Source organism: Oryx dammah, unplaced genomic scaffold (assembly GCF_014754425.2).
Source record: "Oryx dammah isolate SB20612 unplaced genomic scaffold, SCBI_Odam_1.1 HiC_scaffold_22, whole genome shotgun sequence".
NCBI classification, from domain to species: domain Eukaryota; kingdom Metazoa; phylum Chordata; class Mammalia; order Artiodactyla; family Bovidae; genus Oryx; species Oryx dammah.
The window spans coordinates 26888044-26904719 of record NW_024070206.1 but is presented as its reverse complement, the minus strand read 5'-3'; positions in this window follow the sequence as shown (position 1 = coordinate 26904719).

Genomic DNA, 16676 nt, shown 5'->3' with positions numbered 1-16676 from the left:
GACTGCCTATCCCGTCCTTGTCCTCTGCCCTGAATCAGCAGTGGCATGCGCAGTGCTCCAAACAGGTGCTGCTGATTACCTGTCTTCACACGCTCAGGCCTGGCAGGAACAAATGTTAGATGTACCTTGGTATGACTTTGAGATGCACTTTTGGGGAAACTCAGCAAATAACAACAAGGGAGTTATTTCATGTCTGAATTGAAAAACACAGGTACTGTCTCAGTCAGGAAGGATTATTTTCAGGCCTTGACCGTGCTTGCCAGTTAACCTCAGTTAGGTTCCTCTCGGTTAAGGATAGCAGAGCTTCTATCCAGTCACTAAGATCTGCTCTCAAAAAAGGGTGAAAAGGAAGAAAGAAGCTGGAGCCCAGGGTCATGACCTTTAGGGTAAGATGTGGAGAGGCTCAAATAACAAGCCATTCCCCCCACAGGGAAACAAGAATTCTCTGGGAATGATGGTCATGGGAGCCCATTCAAATTTGGGAATGAATGCACTGGCTTCTCCAGTTTAACCGACTAATTCCCTAACTACTCCAATTTAGGGTATAAAAGGCTCCTACTGCCATAAATATACAGAAAAAGCAAGGAGTTGTCAATTCAGGTATTCTCAAAACCTGAGTTCAGGAAACGCTTAGTTAATGAATAGACGATCTCATATCAGTCTCTTTGCCAGAAAAACATTTTCAATATGAAACTAGAATTTTTTTTAAAACAAAAGGCGTGGACTTTGAGTGGTGGGAACATGTCACAAAAGACAGACCAAGGGAAATCCATCATAATTCCAAACTGAGAAGAATTTGAAATGAGAGACAGAGGGTCACTGATGAAGATACTGATCTCTGAAGTAACAGGCCTGGATTCAAATCCTGACTGTCCACTTCATGTCTGCAGGCAAATTCCTTTACCTTTATAGGCCTCAGTTTTCTCTCCGTGAAATGGGGATCCTAAGGGCAACTCATGCGTCAGTTTTACATGATAAATGGGGCCGTTTCTCCAACAATGCATATGGTATGCATTGTTTTATTTTAAATACTTTTTTATTTTATTTTAAATACCGTAAGTATTTAAAATGTTAAATTTGTTTTTAATCTGTTCAGGTAGGCCTTTACCACAAGAGCTATGTCACAGAGTATAGTACTGCAGTGATCTACACTTAGACCTTACCAAGCCACCTGAACCTACATACATCCATGTTTTTAATGCTTCAGTGCTTCTGCACTTTGCATTTTACCTGGAATGAACCCTCCCAACTTCCTGCCCTTTGCCTCTGCCAAAATAATTAAAATAATAACTCCTATTATTATTATTTCGTCTCAAAGTCTCACTCCCATGGAATCTCCTCTCCTCTGGGTTCGTTCCCTGTCACCTCCCCATTGGAGCTGTCTCCTGTGCTCCTTGTTGTTCAGTCGCTAAGTTGTGTCAGGCTTTTGCAACCCCATGAACTGCAGCATGCCAGGCTTCCCTGTCCTTCACTATCTCCTGGAGTTTGCTCAAACTCTTTGTCTATTGAGTTGGTGATGCCATCCAACCATCTCATCCTCTGTTGCCCCCTTCTCTTCCTGCCCTTAATCTTTCCCAGCATCAGGGTCTTAAGTCCTATGCTCCTAGGACATCTCATAGGGACCTATATTGGAGTACATATCATACTCTGAGTTGTGAGTACCTGTGATTCTTTCTCTCATTTTGTGAATTTACAGAGCCATGCTGTCCAAAGTGGTCACCACTAGCCTCATGCGCCACTATCAATATTTAAATTAATTAAACATAAATTAAAACTCCCAGTTCCTCAGTCTCATGAGCCACATATCAAGTGTTCGAGAGACACATGCGGCTATGAATACCATATTGGGCCATCATCACAGAATATTCTCTTGAACAGCAATATTCAGGAGCTTCCCTGGTAGTTCAGTGGTAAAGAATCTGCCTGCAATGTGGGATACCTGGGTTCACTCCCTGGGTTGGGAAGATCCCGTGGAGGAGGAAATAGCAACCCACTCTAATATTCTTGTCTAGAGAATTCCATGGACAGAGGAGCCTGATGGGCTACAGTCCACGGGGCAACAAAGAGTCAGACACAACTGAGCGATTAAACAACAACAAATTCATCCTCTTGTGCAGGGATTATGTCTTGTTTATTCCTATTGCCTCACACTATAATGAGTTTGTAAATGCAAGACAATATCAACAAACACAGGCATGTCTATACATACTCTTTCAGCTGAAAGAGAAAGGATTAATTATTCATTAATGTTTCAGCCTACAAGAGAAAATATAAATACTTAGCATCACCACAAGGCAGGCAATGAATAAAGGATGTTTAATCATGCTTCCCAGGTGGCGCTAGTGGTAAAGAACCTGCCTGCCAATGCAGGAGACATAAGAGATGTGGGTTCGATCCCTGGGTTGGGAAGATCCCCTGGAGAAGGAAATGGCAACCGATTCCGGTATTCTTGCCTGGAGAATTTCATGGACAGAGGAGCCTGGTGGGCTACAGTCCATGGATCACAAAGAATTGGACACAACTGAGCAACTATCAGGACAGGAATCATGTGAACGAAACTGGCTAAGAAGTCAAATTCCTTGCCTTCTGTTATAAGTCATAGTTATTCAGCTAGACAACTATTAAAATTTTATTTTAAGGAAAGTCAGTACAATGGCTGAGTGGTCAGTCCTGTTCGGTGGTTTGGTTTTATCTTGCCTGCCTCATCTGGCCAAGTCCATTTGCTCCTTAATCTCAGCCCCAGTGTTTACCCCTCTCACGTGAAAGCCTGTAAAGCACCTCTGAGAGGTCTCCAACAGACTCAGACCAGGTCAACAGAAAGCATTTCCCCGCAGGGCAGAGCAGGCAGCAAGACCATTCCTCTAAATCCTGCTTTTTTCCTAATGATTTCCCCAGCCTCTCTCTGTCCCTCGACCACCCTGAACAAAGATGCTGAGATACCAGTTACTAAACTGCCCTGCTTCATGACACGATACCACCCAGTCCAGTGTTGGTCATCTCTTCCCTTGTCCCTCCAAAAAGCATTCAACCAAGTCCAAATCCAACAAAAAGATCTATATTTTGCTTGCTGAATGCCCCAAAGTACCCTCACTGTGCTCTCTCCTTGCTGTCTCAAGTTAATAAATTTAACTGTGATTACAGTAGCTTTCCCGCAGTCTTACCCTATGACCAAATTTCAGGACCCAGCCTATCATGTGCGCCACATAATTCTCCAAGAAGAAAGAAACAGAATATTTTTTGCTCATTGATTTGCTGATCAAGAGCCATGTTTGTGGTCTTCCCTGGTGGCTCAGTGGTAAAGAATCTGCCTGTAATGCAGGAGACCCAGGTTCAATCCTTGGGTCAGGAAGATCCCCTGGAGAAGGAAACAGAAACCCACTCCAGTATTCTTGCCTGGGAAATCCTATAGACAGAGGAGCCTGGTGGGCTACAGTCCACGGGGTCACAAAGAACTGGACACAACTGAGCAACAGAGCATGCATGCATGCAAGGAAGCCAGACAACATATTCAAGTTCTACACAATGTGAGATCCACTTTCAACTGGAATTACAAATAGGAAGTGACATTTCCCTCAGAGTTAGCTTAAAACACCCCATCTACTGCCATGCTACGCAAAGCACATTCATCTCACAGAGAAAATAAACAGGCGTCTCATCAAGAGACTGCTGAAAAGAAAAGAGGCACAGAACGGCAGCGCTGTAAATGGATAATATGAATAACCAGCAAAAGCAAAGAATATTCACAGAAAGAACAGTCGTGTATAGAAACCAAGCATGTGGACATGGTATTTGGGCCTGCCCTGGAACGAGTACATCAGTAAAACACAAGGACCTTTCTACTCTTCTGTAATTTGGAATTAAGGTTCTCAAGCAAGGGGGCAGACCTCATCCCCACACACAAGCTGGTGACGGGAGACACAGAGAGAGCTCAACCCAGATCACGGCAAGGCTTGGTGCCTGGCTATCACCAGCTTCCCAGAGAGGAAGAAACGGAAAACCCATCAGCACACTTACAGCTCACACCATAGAATATTCAGAGTAAACTATATAGACCAGTGATACTTACTTTACAAGGGTGGCTTCTGTTATCTCTCAAAAATCTTTCAGGCTTTCACGGTCATTGCATAGAGACACCTGCACACGTCGGGTGTGGTGGTGGTTTCAGGGCTCCCAGAAATTCCACAGTCCACCCTCTCATGCCCCAAAGTAGTCTCTACTTCATTCATTCTCTTTCTTTAAGGTTTGAGGCCCCAGGGAAATGCATGAATTTAGCACTACAAGGAAAGTCCAGGACACTAGTTATTTCTCCCACTTCACAGTTCACTCCAAGATTGGCTGATTCATAAGTTCAGCATGTTGTTTAACACAAAGCCATCATGTTCATAGTATCTTCAGGAAACATGGTTCCTCTCTGCTTCTCTCCATTAGTAGTATAAAAGAATAAAAATACAAGCTTTATCTGACCCTGCACGCATTCACCCAACACACACTGCATCCCAGGTAGTACCCCAGGTCCTCAGGAACACAAAAGAGAAAAAGCACTTACTCCGTAATGGTGAAATCAACACGTGCTCAGCAGGGAAATGCCCCAGGTGTCCCTTACATGGGCTGCCAGTGAGTCAGAGAAGGCTTCACCACAGAGGTAACACGGAGCTGAATGAGGTCAGGCTTTCCTTAGGCAACTGCATCTGTGAGGTCAGGGGCAGGGGGGAGCATTCCAGGCCAGCCAAGGGGACAGTGCGTGCAAAGTCACTGAGATGTGAGAACACCTGGGTTTCAGGAACAAAGGGGCAAGTTCTCAGTGCAGCTCGGGCACAGCCTGGGCAGGTGGGAGAGGAGATGAAACAGCCAGATTACAACGTGTAATCACCTGGCTGAAGAATATGACAGAATGTTGGCCTAGCAATCATTTTTAGTGAATGATATCTGTGGAATGATAAAGAAAACTCCTTCAGAGAATGACTTGCTTGCCTGGAAAAATATTAGGCAAGCAGTAGGACAAGTATTGCTCGCTATGAAGTTAGGGAGTTTGGAGTGGACATGTACACATTGCTATATTTAAAATGGATAACCAACAAGGACCTATTGTATAGCATAGGAAACTCTGCTCAATGTTATGTTGCAACCCAGATGGGAGGGAAGTCTGGGGGAGAACTGATACATGTACATGTATGTCTTGAGTCCCTTCACTGTTCACCTGAAAATATCAAAGCATTGTGAATTGGCTATACCTCAGTACAAAATAAAAGCTTTCTTAAAAATGGAAAAATAAAATAAAATAAAAAATAAAAATAAATGAATTGTATCAATCAAAAAAAGAGAAGTCTTTTTACCTAAATAATAGCTACTGATACCATTTATACAGATCTGCTACGCCTTGCACACTTTGAGCCTACAATAGAGGTTCACCATAAATTTGAGATGTCCTGTTTTAAATGAGCTGAGTTTGGGGAGTTTGAAGGGGAAATAATGTCTAAACGATGATTTAGAAAGAGAAATGGAGCCACCTGCCCAGTAGTTAGGGATTAGATAAGTATTTATATAAGATGTAATTTTTTTTAAGTAATAATATTCACATGAGAGTATTGTGATATCAAGATAAAACAAACAGTGGTTTTAATACCAAAAGATGAATCATCCATTTCATACAAAATAAGAGCAACTTATCTGAAATATACCCATTTGAATTCAGAGTTCCAAAGACTAGCGAGAGATAAGAAAGCCTTCCTCAGCGATCAATGCAAAAAAATAGAGGAAAACAACAGAATAGGAAAGACTAGAGATCTCTTCAAGAAAATTAGAGATACCAAGGGAACATTTCATGCAAGGATGGGCACAAGAAAGGACAGAAACGGTATGGACACAACAGATGCAGAAAACATTAAGAAGAGCTGGCAAGAACACACAGAAGAACTATACAAAAAAGATCTTCATGACACAGATAACCATGATGTGATCATCCACCTAGAGCCAGACATCCTGGAATTTGAAGTCAAGTGGACCTCAGGAAGCATCACTAGGAAGAAAGCTAGTGGAGGTGATGGAATTCCAGATGAGCTACTTCAAATCCTAAAAGATGATCCTGTGAAAGTGCTGCACTCAATGTCAGCAAATCTGGAAAACTCAGCAGTGGCCACAGGACTGGAAAAGGGCAGTTTTCATTCCAATCCCAAAGAAGGGCAATGCCAAAGAATGTTCAAACTACCTCACAATTGCACTCATCTCACACACTAGCAAAGTAATGCTCAAAATTCTCCAAGCCAGGCTTCAACAGTACATGAACCATGAACTTCCAGATGTGAAAGCTGGATTTAGAAAAGGCAGAGGAGCAAGGGATCAAATTACCAACATCTGCCAGATCTTTGAAAAAATGAGAGTTCCAGAAAAATGTCTATTTTTGCTTTATTGACTATACAAAAGCCTTTGACTGTGTGGATCACAACAAACTGGAAAATTCTTCAAGAAATAGGAATACCAGACCTCCTGACCTGCCTCCTGAGAAATCTGTATCCAGGTCAAGAAGTAATAGTTAGAAATGGACATGGAACAACAGACTGGTTCCAAATCGGGAAAGGACTATGTCAAGGCTGTATATTGTCACCCTGCTTATTTAACTTATATGCAGAGTACATCATGAGAAATGCTGGGCTGGATGAAGCACAAGCTGGAATCAAGATTGCTGGGAGAAATATCAATAACCTCTGATATGCAGATGACACCACACTTATGGCAGAAACAGAAGAACTAAGAGCCTTTTGATAAAAGTGAAAGAGGAGAGTGAAAAAGTTGGCTTAAAACTCAATATTCAGAAAATTATGATTATGATATCTGTTCCCATCACTTCATGGCAAATAGATAGGAAACAATGGCAACAGTGACAGACTTTTTTTTTTGGGGGGGGGGTGCTCCAAAATCACTGCAGATAGTGACTGCAGCCATGAAATTAAAAGACACTTGCTCCTTGGAAGAAAAGCTATGACCAACCTAGACAGCATGTTAAAAAGCAGAGACATTACTTTGCCAACAAAGTCTAGTCAAAGCTATGGTTTTTCTAGTAATCATGCATGGATGTGAAAGTTGGACTATAAAGAAAGCTGAGTGCTGAAGAATTGATGCTTTTGAACTGTGGTGTTGGAGAAGACTCTTGAGAGTCCCTTGGACAGCAAGGAGATCAAACCAGTCAATCCTAAAGGAAATTAGTCCTGAATATTCACTGGAAGGACTGAGGCTGAAGCTGAAGCTCCAATACTCTGGCTACCTGTTACAAAGAACTGACTCATTGGAAAAGACCCTGATGCTGCTGGGAAAGATTCAAGGCAGGAGGAGAAGGGAACAACAGAGGATGAGATGGTTGGACGGCATCACCAACTCGATGGATTTGAGTCTGAAAAAGCTCCGGAAGTTGATGAAGGACAGGGAAGCCTGGTGTGTTGCAGTCCATGGGGTCACAAAGAGTTGGACACGACTGAGCAACTGAGCTGAACTGACTGACTGATCTGAAAAATAAAGGCTGAAAACTTACTTTATCCTTGGAATATGGTACTACCACTAGATTTCATGGAAGCCTCCTTACTCTCTTTTTTTGGCTACATCTGGAAGGTAATTAAAAAGATCCATTTGGCAGCTGAATGAAGAAGGAGGACAGGAAACCGGGTGTTCATGGTATTATATTTTTTAACAGAAATACTCCAAGGCCAAAGCTCACTTTTGTTGTTGTTGTTGTTTAGCCGCTAAGTCATGTCTGATTCTTTGCGACCCCATGGACTATAGCCAGTCTGGCTTCTCTATCCATGGGATATCCCAGGCAAGAATACTGGAGTGGGTTGCCATTTCCTTCTCCAGGGGATCTTTCCAACCCAGGGATTGAACCCGTGTCTCCTGCTTGGAAGGTGAATTCTTTACCACTGAACCACCAGAGAAGCCTAAAGTCCATTTTACCTTCTCCATTTCCCAAAAGCCAAGTAACATAGAGCATTTGTCACAACTACAAAGACAGGGCAGGAGGTCAAGAGAAGCTGTTATAACCCGTCTTTCTCAGTCATCATAGCCAGTGAGCTATTGGTTATAAATAAGTAGTTCGGATGGAGCCCTTTTTTGCATTTGCCCCAAACACTCTGCATCTTCAGCAGGGAAACCTTTTTGCTGTCATAATTCTGAAAGCAATTACTAGCAACTCAGAATGGAACTTGTTGCTATGGTAATGGCATACCACCAGCAACTATCACCCATGGTCAAATATATATATACCATCTAATGAAAAATATGTATACCATCTAATGAATCCGCCTGCAGTGCAGGAGACCCCGGTTTGATTCCTGGGTCAGGAAGATCTGCTGAAGAAGGGATAGGCTACCAACTCCAGTATTCTTGGGCTTTGCTTGTGGCTCAGCTGGGTAAAGAATCCACCTGCAATGTGTGAGACCTGGGTTCAATCCCTGGGTTGGGAAAATCCCATTGAGAAGGGAAAGGCTACCCACCCAGTATTCTGGCTTGGAGAATTCCATGGTCTGTATAGCCCATGGGGTCGCAAAGAGTTGGACATGACTGATTGACTTTCACTTTCTAGTTTTATTACCTAGATAAAGCAGCAAAAAAAAAAAAAAAAAAAGGTTATCACAGTGACTGTATTTTTCTCATTCAGATAAACAAACTGTTCCCCATCCTACACAAAATTAAGGGCAAGATTGAATGCAAAGTAAACTGGAATCAACCGGCACAAAATTATTACTTAAGCCAGTGTCAGCAAAATAGTAGTTTACATTCCATACAAACAGGTATGTATATTGAGGATAAGATTAAAAAGCATATTTTACTGAAGCTCCCCTCTGGTGAATCTTCACCATCGTATACTCCAGGGAACCAGAAAGAAAGAGATGACTGTTAGCATTTCCTTACAGTAAGTCAGAGTCCCCTCCATGCACTGGGCAGCTCCATCTGTAATTCGCAATCTTCATCTTCCCATCCTCAGGCCTCAGAGAGTGAGCAAGAAAGAGAAAGAAAGGTGATGACCTTACAAAATTTATGCCACTTCTTTCAATCCCTCAAGAAGTTACCATAAACTAAGTCTGTACAGAATAACAGGGTGACAGATATGCTCAGTAACAAGAGGCGTCATATCTAAAATTAGAGCAAGCTGCTTAAATCAGGGGCTGTCCTCGTAGTTCTTGCCAGCCATGGCCTTGGAAATACAAGGAAGAAGACTGGGAAGAAAAGTTCCGACATCCAGTGCCCCCGGAAAGAAGAAAGCATAACAGGAGACGTGGGAGAGCGTGCCTTGTGTTTCAAAAGTGCGTTTGTCTTCTGGTCTGTCTCAGACTTGCTCTTCTCTGCTACCACATGGCCACTCAACCTCCTCATTACACCAGTTTTAGGACACACACAGTGTACGGGTATGTAGGTGTGTTTTAATGAAAGGGGATAGTTACCATGACTATTATTGCTGTTAAAGTAACTTTCCTCATTTCAACATGGGAATAGTAATATCTACCTCACATGGGTTGCTATGAGGAATAATTTAAAGGAAATGACTTTATAAGCTGTAAAGCATTGCCTCAAATGTTATTTCCGAGTATAACAGTGTCTTGCAACAGATATGTATCATTTCCTTATTGGCAATGTACTTTATCAACCTCCCAAAGTATTTATCACGAAGTTAAATAAAACATTTCTGTATCCCCTTGCTATCTTTCACTATTAAAAAAGAACTACATGAGGGACTTCCATGGTGGTCCAGTGGCTAAGAATCTACCTTCCAATGGAAGGGATGTGGTTTCAATTCCTGGTCAGGGAACTAAGATTCCATATGCCTCATGGCTAAAGAACCAGAACATAAACAACAGAAGCAATATTGTATGGTCCACATCAAAAAAAACTTTTCTTTAAAAACAGGTAGAATGTCACCCAGAGAATGCCAGAAAAATAGAAGAGAGCTGTTTTCCTTAAATATAACTTTCTACATTTCTTTGGAGTTTGAAAAGTATAGGTTATATAAAAGGAGTATTTTTAGCTCAGCTCTCAAAAATCTCCTAGATGTATGCTCAAACTATGAAAACAACAATATTTAATTAATATGAAATACAGCCTTTTCATTGTTATTTACTATTGATAAGGAAGAAATAACCCTGTTGGCATTCTTCAAAGCTGAGCTCACCACCATTCGTTAATATGCAGTGCAAACTGGTCAGCTCAGAGGAGTGGTACTTGGTCCAAAATCAGCAACCTGGTTGTAGCCTTGCAGGGGTACAAACACATTCACTGCAGAAATGAGGGACCGTAAAACTTTGCTCCACAGACAGACACACACCTATTTTCCCCAAGTAGAATAAAATGTTTTTCTGCGTAGACTTCTTGTTTATCTGGGGGAAAAAAAAATCCTCATAGTCTGTTTTCATCTGTGTGTGCGTTTTAGTTGGTCAGTCATATCCGACTCTTTGCAACCCCATGGACTGTAGCCCACCAGGCTCCCTTGTCCATGGGATTCTCCGTGCAAGAATACTGGAGTGGGTAGACGGTCCCTTCTGCAGGGGATCTTCTCTACCCATGCATCAAACCCAGGTCTCCTGAATTGCAGGCAGATTCCTTACCATCTGAGTTTTCAGCTCACACCACCCAAAATGTCTTATGCACAACAAATAAACAAAAAACAAAACAAGAACAACAAAGGCAATAATATTACACTGATTTTAAATAACTTAAAATAATTTTTTAATTTATTATATGCAGGTAGGTTTAAATTGATTTTGATATTCTTTTTCTCTTACCACAGCAAGCCTGCTATAATCTTAGCAGGAGGACTCTTCCTCCTCTTCATTAGATTAGCACCTCTACTCAAATGAAAAGATGGTAACTTTAACTCTCATGCTTGGTTTAGAAATATATTCAAGGTAGGAGTGAGTCCAAAGATATTTGGCTGCCACAGGAAACAAATGGATGGGTCTGTTTTTTAAATTAAAATTTATTTTTAGTAACATGTAAAAAAAATAGATAACTTCAAAGAAGCACAGGTGACAGGGTTGAATCTGAATGTCTGACAATAATCACAAATTTTCAAGTCATGTATTAGGGAATATGTATTTCAAATAGCAATGAACACTGTACTCCATTTTTAAAACATATTTATTTTATTATCTGGCTGCGCTGGATCTTAGTTGTGGAATGTGGGATCTAGTTCTCTGACCAGGGATTGTACCCAGGCCCTCTGTATTGGGAGTACAGAGTCTTAGCCACTGGACCACCAGGGAAGTCCCTGTATTCCATTTTAATTAAAGAAAACTCCCTCTCCTTCCCCAGGAGTTGCTTTTACTGAGTACCAATAGTGCAGTGGAGTGTGCAGCTCTTTAGAACAACATGTGCAAGTTCTTGTTCTAAGTTCTGCTGTGGGGAAAAAAATAGCATCCATGACTAATTACACACTCTAGTCTATTTCTTAAGCAAACAAAAAACTCAAACTCCAAAAACGTTTCACAAAATTAATCTTTTAGAGGGTAAACTCATTCGGAAAGCCATAGCACTAACTGGACTTAACATCAGTCCAGTTCAGTTCAGTTGCTCAGGCGTGTCTAACTCTTTGTGACCCCATGGACTGCAGCACCCCAGACTTCCCTGTCCCTCTCTGCCTCCCAGAGTTTGCTCAGACTCATGTCCATTGAGTCAGTGATGCCATCCAACCATCTCATCCTCTGCTGTCCCCTTCTCCTCCTGCCTTCAATCTTTCCCAGCATCAGGGTCTTTTCCAATGAATCAGTTCTTCGAATCAGGTGGCCAAAGTATTGGAGCTTCAGCTTCAGCATCAGTCCTTCCAATGAATATTCAGGGTTGATTTCCTTTAGGATGGACTGGTTTGATCTCTTCAACACAGCTTACATTATACTTAGCATAGCTTAGATTAAATTCTTTATCCTATGTAATGGAGAGACTAGAGAACTACATGACTAGAACTAGATTTACAGGGCTTCCCTGGTGGCTCAGTGGTAAAGAATCCTCCTGCCAATGCAGGAGACACAGGTTCGATCCCTGGTCCAGAAAGGCCCCCCCATGCCACGGAGCAACTAAGCCCTTGCACCACAACTACTGAGCCTGTGCTCTGGAGCCTGGGAGCCGCAAATATTGAAGCCCACAGGCCCTACAGCCTGGGCTCTGCAACAAGAGAAGCCACTGCAGTGAGAAGCACCGCAACTAGAGAGCAGCAAGCTCCACTTGCCACAACTGGAGAAGGCCTTTGCAGCAAAGACCCAGCACGGCCACAGATACATAAAGTAAATTCATAAATACTTTTAAAAATAATTAGATTTATAGAATGCCACCTCAAAATTGGAATTGAGAATCGCTGGCCTAGTGTTATCACCCACCCTAGGTTCAATCTACTTCACAGGGTTATTTTGCTTCAGCCATGACTATAACCCTCAGAACTGTCTCTCGCTAAGCCACTTCATCTCTCCTGTGTGTGTGCTCAGCCACTCAGCTATGTTGGACACTTTGAGACCCCATGGATTGTAGCCCACCAGGCTCCTCTGTGCATGGAATTTTCCAGGGAAGAATACCGGAGTGGGTTGCCACTTCCTACTCCGGTTCACCTCTCCTATTCAAGGCCAAATCTCTAAAAATTTATACAAAAGACAGTTGAAGGACTAAAAAGAGTGGCTAATGCGCTATCTGGTATCCAAGGACACTGATAATCCTCAAGTCCATGGCTGAAAATGCTAAGCGAGATTTGCCAAAACCTCTCTATAAAGACACTCATTTAAGAACCTAAGAATCTAGGTACTGGGTTACACACTCCAACCATCTGACAATCACGCCATTCATCTGACGTGACCTTGGGGCAAGTTACTCAATCTTTAGAGCCTGTTTCCTCATCTGAAAAATGAGGTTAATAGAGCTACTGCACAGGATTCTTGTAAAGATGAAACGAGATAGCCTAGGTAAAGAGCTTAGTACTATATTTAGTACATGATGGTACTTAGTAAATAATTCTGCTACTGTTCCGTCTTCACTTGTGCAGCCTCAGGTTTGAGTAGGTATTTATTGTTTGTCTTTTGCTTAAACTCTCATGACTTAGGTCTTGAAAGTCTCACTGTGTTTCATTTTACCACTAAAATCAGTCTTAAATATGAAAGCTATTTCCCAAGATACCATTCCAATTATATCACAAACTCCCCCTTCCTTTTCAAATCTTTTCATTCTACAGAAGAAGAAGAAGAAACTCAAAACATCAGCATCTTTTCTTACCCCTGAGCTTTCATTATAGTCAAACAGATCTCCTAATGGACTCCATGGACAGATGATCCAAGCCCCTGTGTGAGCAATCATGACAGCCCACCCTCTAATCCAGTGTTACTCAAAGCGTGGTACAGCAATTTGACTAAGTAGTTTTAGTCTGTTGGATCTAATTTTTTTTAATGGAGGTTATATTTTGTATGTATTGTATATTTTGTATTTTGTTATATTTTTTCATTTTTCTCATTATTTACGCTTGTCACATTTTACAAAATTATTAGTCTACTTGAATTGAAAAGAAAGAAACTGGTGCTTCACCACACACAGTTTGAGAAGCACTGCTTTAATGTACTGTCCTGTTTGATTAAATGCTATCTTCCAAGGCTCCTAGAGCAAACCTCGCCTCCTTTTCCCAATATGGAGGGTTCCAGGTAACCTCACCACTGGAGACAATACTAAGCTCTAAAGAATCCACTCTACCTGAGCGACTCATTGGAAAAGACCCTGAAGCTGGGAAAGACTGAGGGCAGGAGGAGAAGGGAGCAACAGAGGAAGAGATGGTTGGATGGCACCACCGATTCAATGGACACGAGTTTGAGCAAACTCCAGGAGATAGTGAAGGACAGGGAAGCCTGACCTGCTGCAGTCCATGGGTTCTCAAAGAGTTGGACACAACTTAGCGACTGAACAACCACCTCAGGAGCAAACACAGTCATCTATTACATACCCGTGTCAGTTGTTTTGCCCACTGGAATCTAGCTAGATGACAACTTACTATAGCAAGGAATTTAATATAGGATTAATCCATTCGGGCTCCCTTCTAGACATTCACTAAGTTTTTTCACTCTCTTAATGAGATGATTCAGTTAGAAAAATATTTAAATAAGTGCTCCTACTGCACGAACCCTGAAGACAACATTATGAGAAAGGTCTGGCTGGTCTGTTTTTTTATCAGTAGTGTAGAGTCATCAACATTATCTCCTTATCTGTAAGGGGACTCTTACCAGTGCCTTCTACATGAATCATAAACCCCAGTCACCATATACAATTATTAGTCTACTTGAAAGGAAAAGAAAGAAACTGGTGCTTCACCACACACAGTTTGAGAAGCTGGGAGGATCTAGATAGGTTTTATGGTATATGGTACATTTGAGAGAAACTTAAGAGGATGGATAAGGCATCAACAGTTCATAGGATGAGGCAGAGAATGAAGAAATGAGCATGAGATTAGTTTTACACACACACACACATACACAAACTCATTTGCTTACTGCCCATAAACACCCTCTTCAAAGTCTATGGAAATTGTATTAAAAATTAGTCTGTCATTTGTAAAAGCTGTAAACTGTTAAGGAAATCCATTCTCTCATCACTGGATTATACTGTATTTTATGGTTGTTAACTCAAAAAAGTGAATGTAATAAATCACATTTCCAATGTCAGGAAAAGGACAGTGGCTCAAAGAGGTGTTCAGTTTCCATTTATACTACTAGCAAGATTCTTTAGCTATAAGATATTAACAAGGATGTCTTTAAGTTAATCAGAGGTGCAGAAGCCCAGAAGAGAACTTGTATCACCTAGGAATTCTCAAGACACTTGAGGAGGGGGCTGAACTGATGAACAGACCAAGTTGGGTATCAAAGGGAGCAGATCTTCCGGCAGGCTGGAGAGCATGTGGACATGGAGATCACAGTAAAGTAAACACACACAATCTCTACCTGACACTTCATCTCAGCAGACCCCCAGGGTCTCCTTATCTGTTAGCTCCTGCCTGGCTCTAAGTCATGAGCATCCCAGTTACCAAGACCAGGAAATGGAATTTCCTAAGGATTAAAAAGGTATGTTCCAACAGTTGTTTCTTTACTCTCCATTTCCCTGGAGCCTAGAAATGATTCTTCTTTTCCATTAAAGTTTTCTTAGTGAAAAATATCCTTTTTGCTACATATCATAAATATTCCTCTTATTTTCTATGTTTTAACCTATCAAACATCTGCCGATGAAGTTGAAAGAACATGGACTTTGGAGAATCAGATTGATGCAAGTTTTCCTGGAGTACAGATCACACCTGAGACAGCAGTAGGAGATGAAGCCATGGATGAAGGATTGAAGAATCAATCTAGATGCAAAAATGCCTGGAGTATAGTTGGTTCTATTATGGACTACTTATACTCGATTATTTATCCAGTGCTTGTTGGGCACATCACATGGATTCTCTCATTTAATCTTCACAACATCTTTAGACAAAAATACACTTACTAAACCCACTTTATATGAGAGGAAACTGGGAGAGAGAAAAAACACTTAATTGCTAACATTTATATGAATGCTAACATCTACATGAATGTTTACATGAATCTTTCTCCTTTTTTCTCAGGACTAAGGGCAATGAAAACTTCATTGACTGGGAGAGTAAGAAAGGCAGATTCCCAAAATCCCATTTTGGTGCCCAAAGCAAACACACAAAACAAGACCTTGATAAGCAAAGTGAAAAGACAGCCTTCGGATGGGAGAAAATAACAGCAAATGAAGCAACCGACAAACAACTCATCTCAAAAATATACAAGCAACTCCTGCAGCTCAATTCCAGAAAAATAAACGACCCAATCAAAAAATGGGCCAAAGAACTAAATAGACATTTCTCCAAAGAAGACATACAGATGGCTAACAAACACATGAAAAGATGCTCAACATCACTCATTATCAGAGAAATACAAATCAAAACCATAATGAGGTACCATTTCACACCAGTCAGAATGGCTGCGATCCAAAAGTCTACAAGCAATAAATGCTGGAGAGGGTGTGGAGAAAAGGGAACCCTCTTACACTGTTGGTGGGAATGAAAACTACTACAGCCACTATGGAGAACAGTGTGGAGATGCCTTCAAAAACTGGAAACAGAACTCCCACTACTGGGCATACACACCGAGGAAACCAGAATAGAAAGAGGGACCCCAATGTTCATCGCAGTACTGTTTATAATAGCCAGGACATGGAAGCAACCTAGATGTCCATCAGCAGACGAATGGATAAGAAAGCTGTGGTACATATACACAATGGAGTATTACTCAGCCATTAAAAAGAATACATTTGAATCAGTTCTAATGAGGTGGATGAAACTGGAGCAGAATATACAGAGTGAAGTAAGCCAGAAAGAAAAACACCAATACAGTATACTAACGCATATATATGGAATTTAGAAAGATGGTAACGATAACCCTGTATGCGAGACAGCAAAAGAGACACAGATGTATAGAACAGTCTTTTGGACTCTGTGGGAGAGGGCGAGAGTGGGATGATTTGGGAGAATGGCATTGAAACATGTATAATATCATATAAGAAATGAATTGCCAGTCTAGGTTCGATGCAGGATATAGGATGCTTGGGGCTGGTGCACTGGGATGACCGAGAGGGATGGTATGGGGAGGGAGGTGGGAGGGGGGTTCAGGAAGGGGAATACGTGT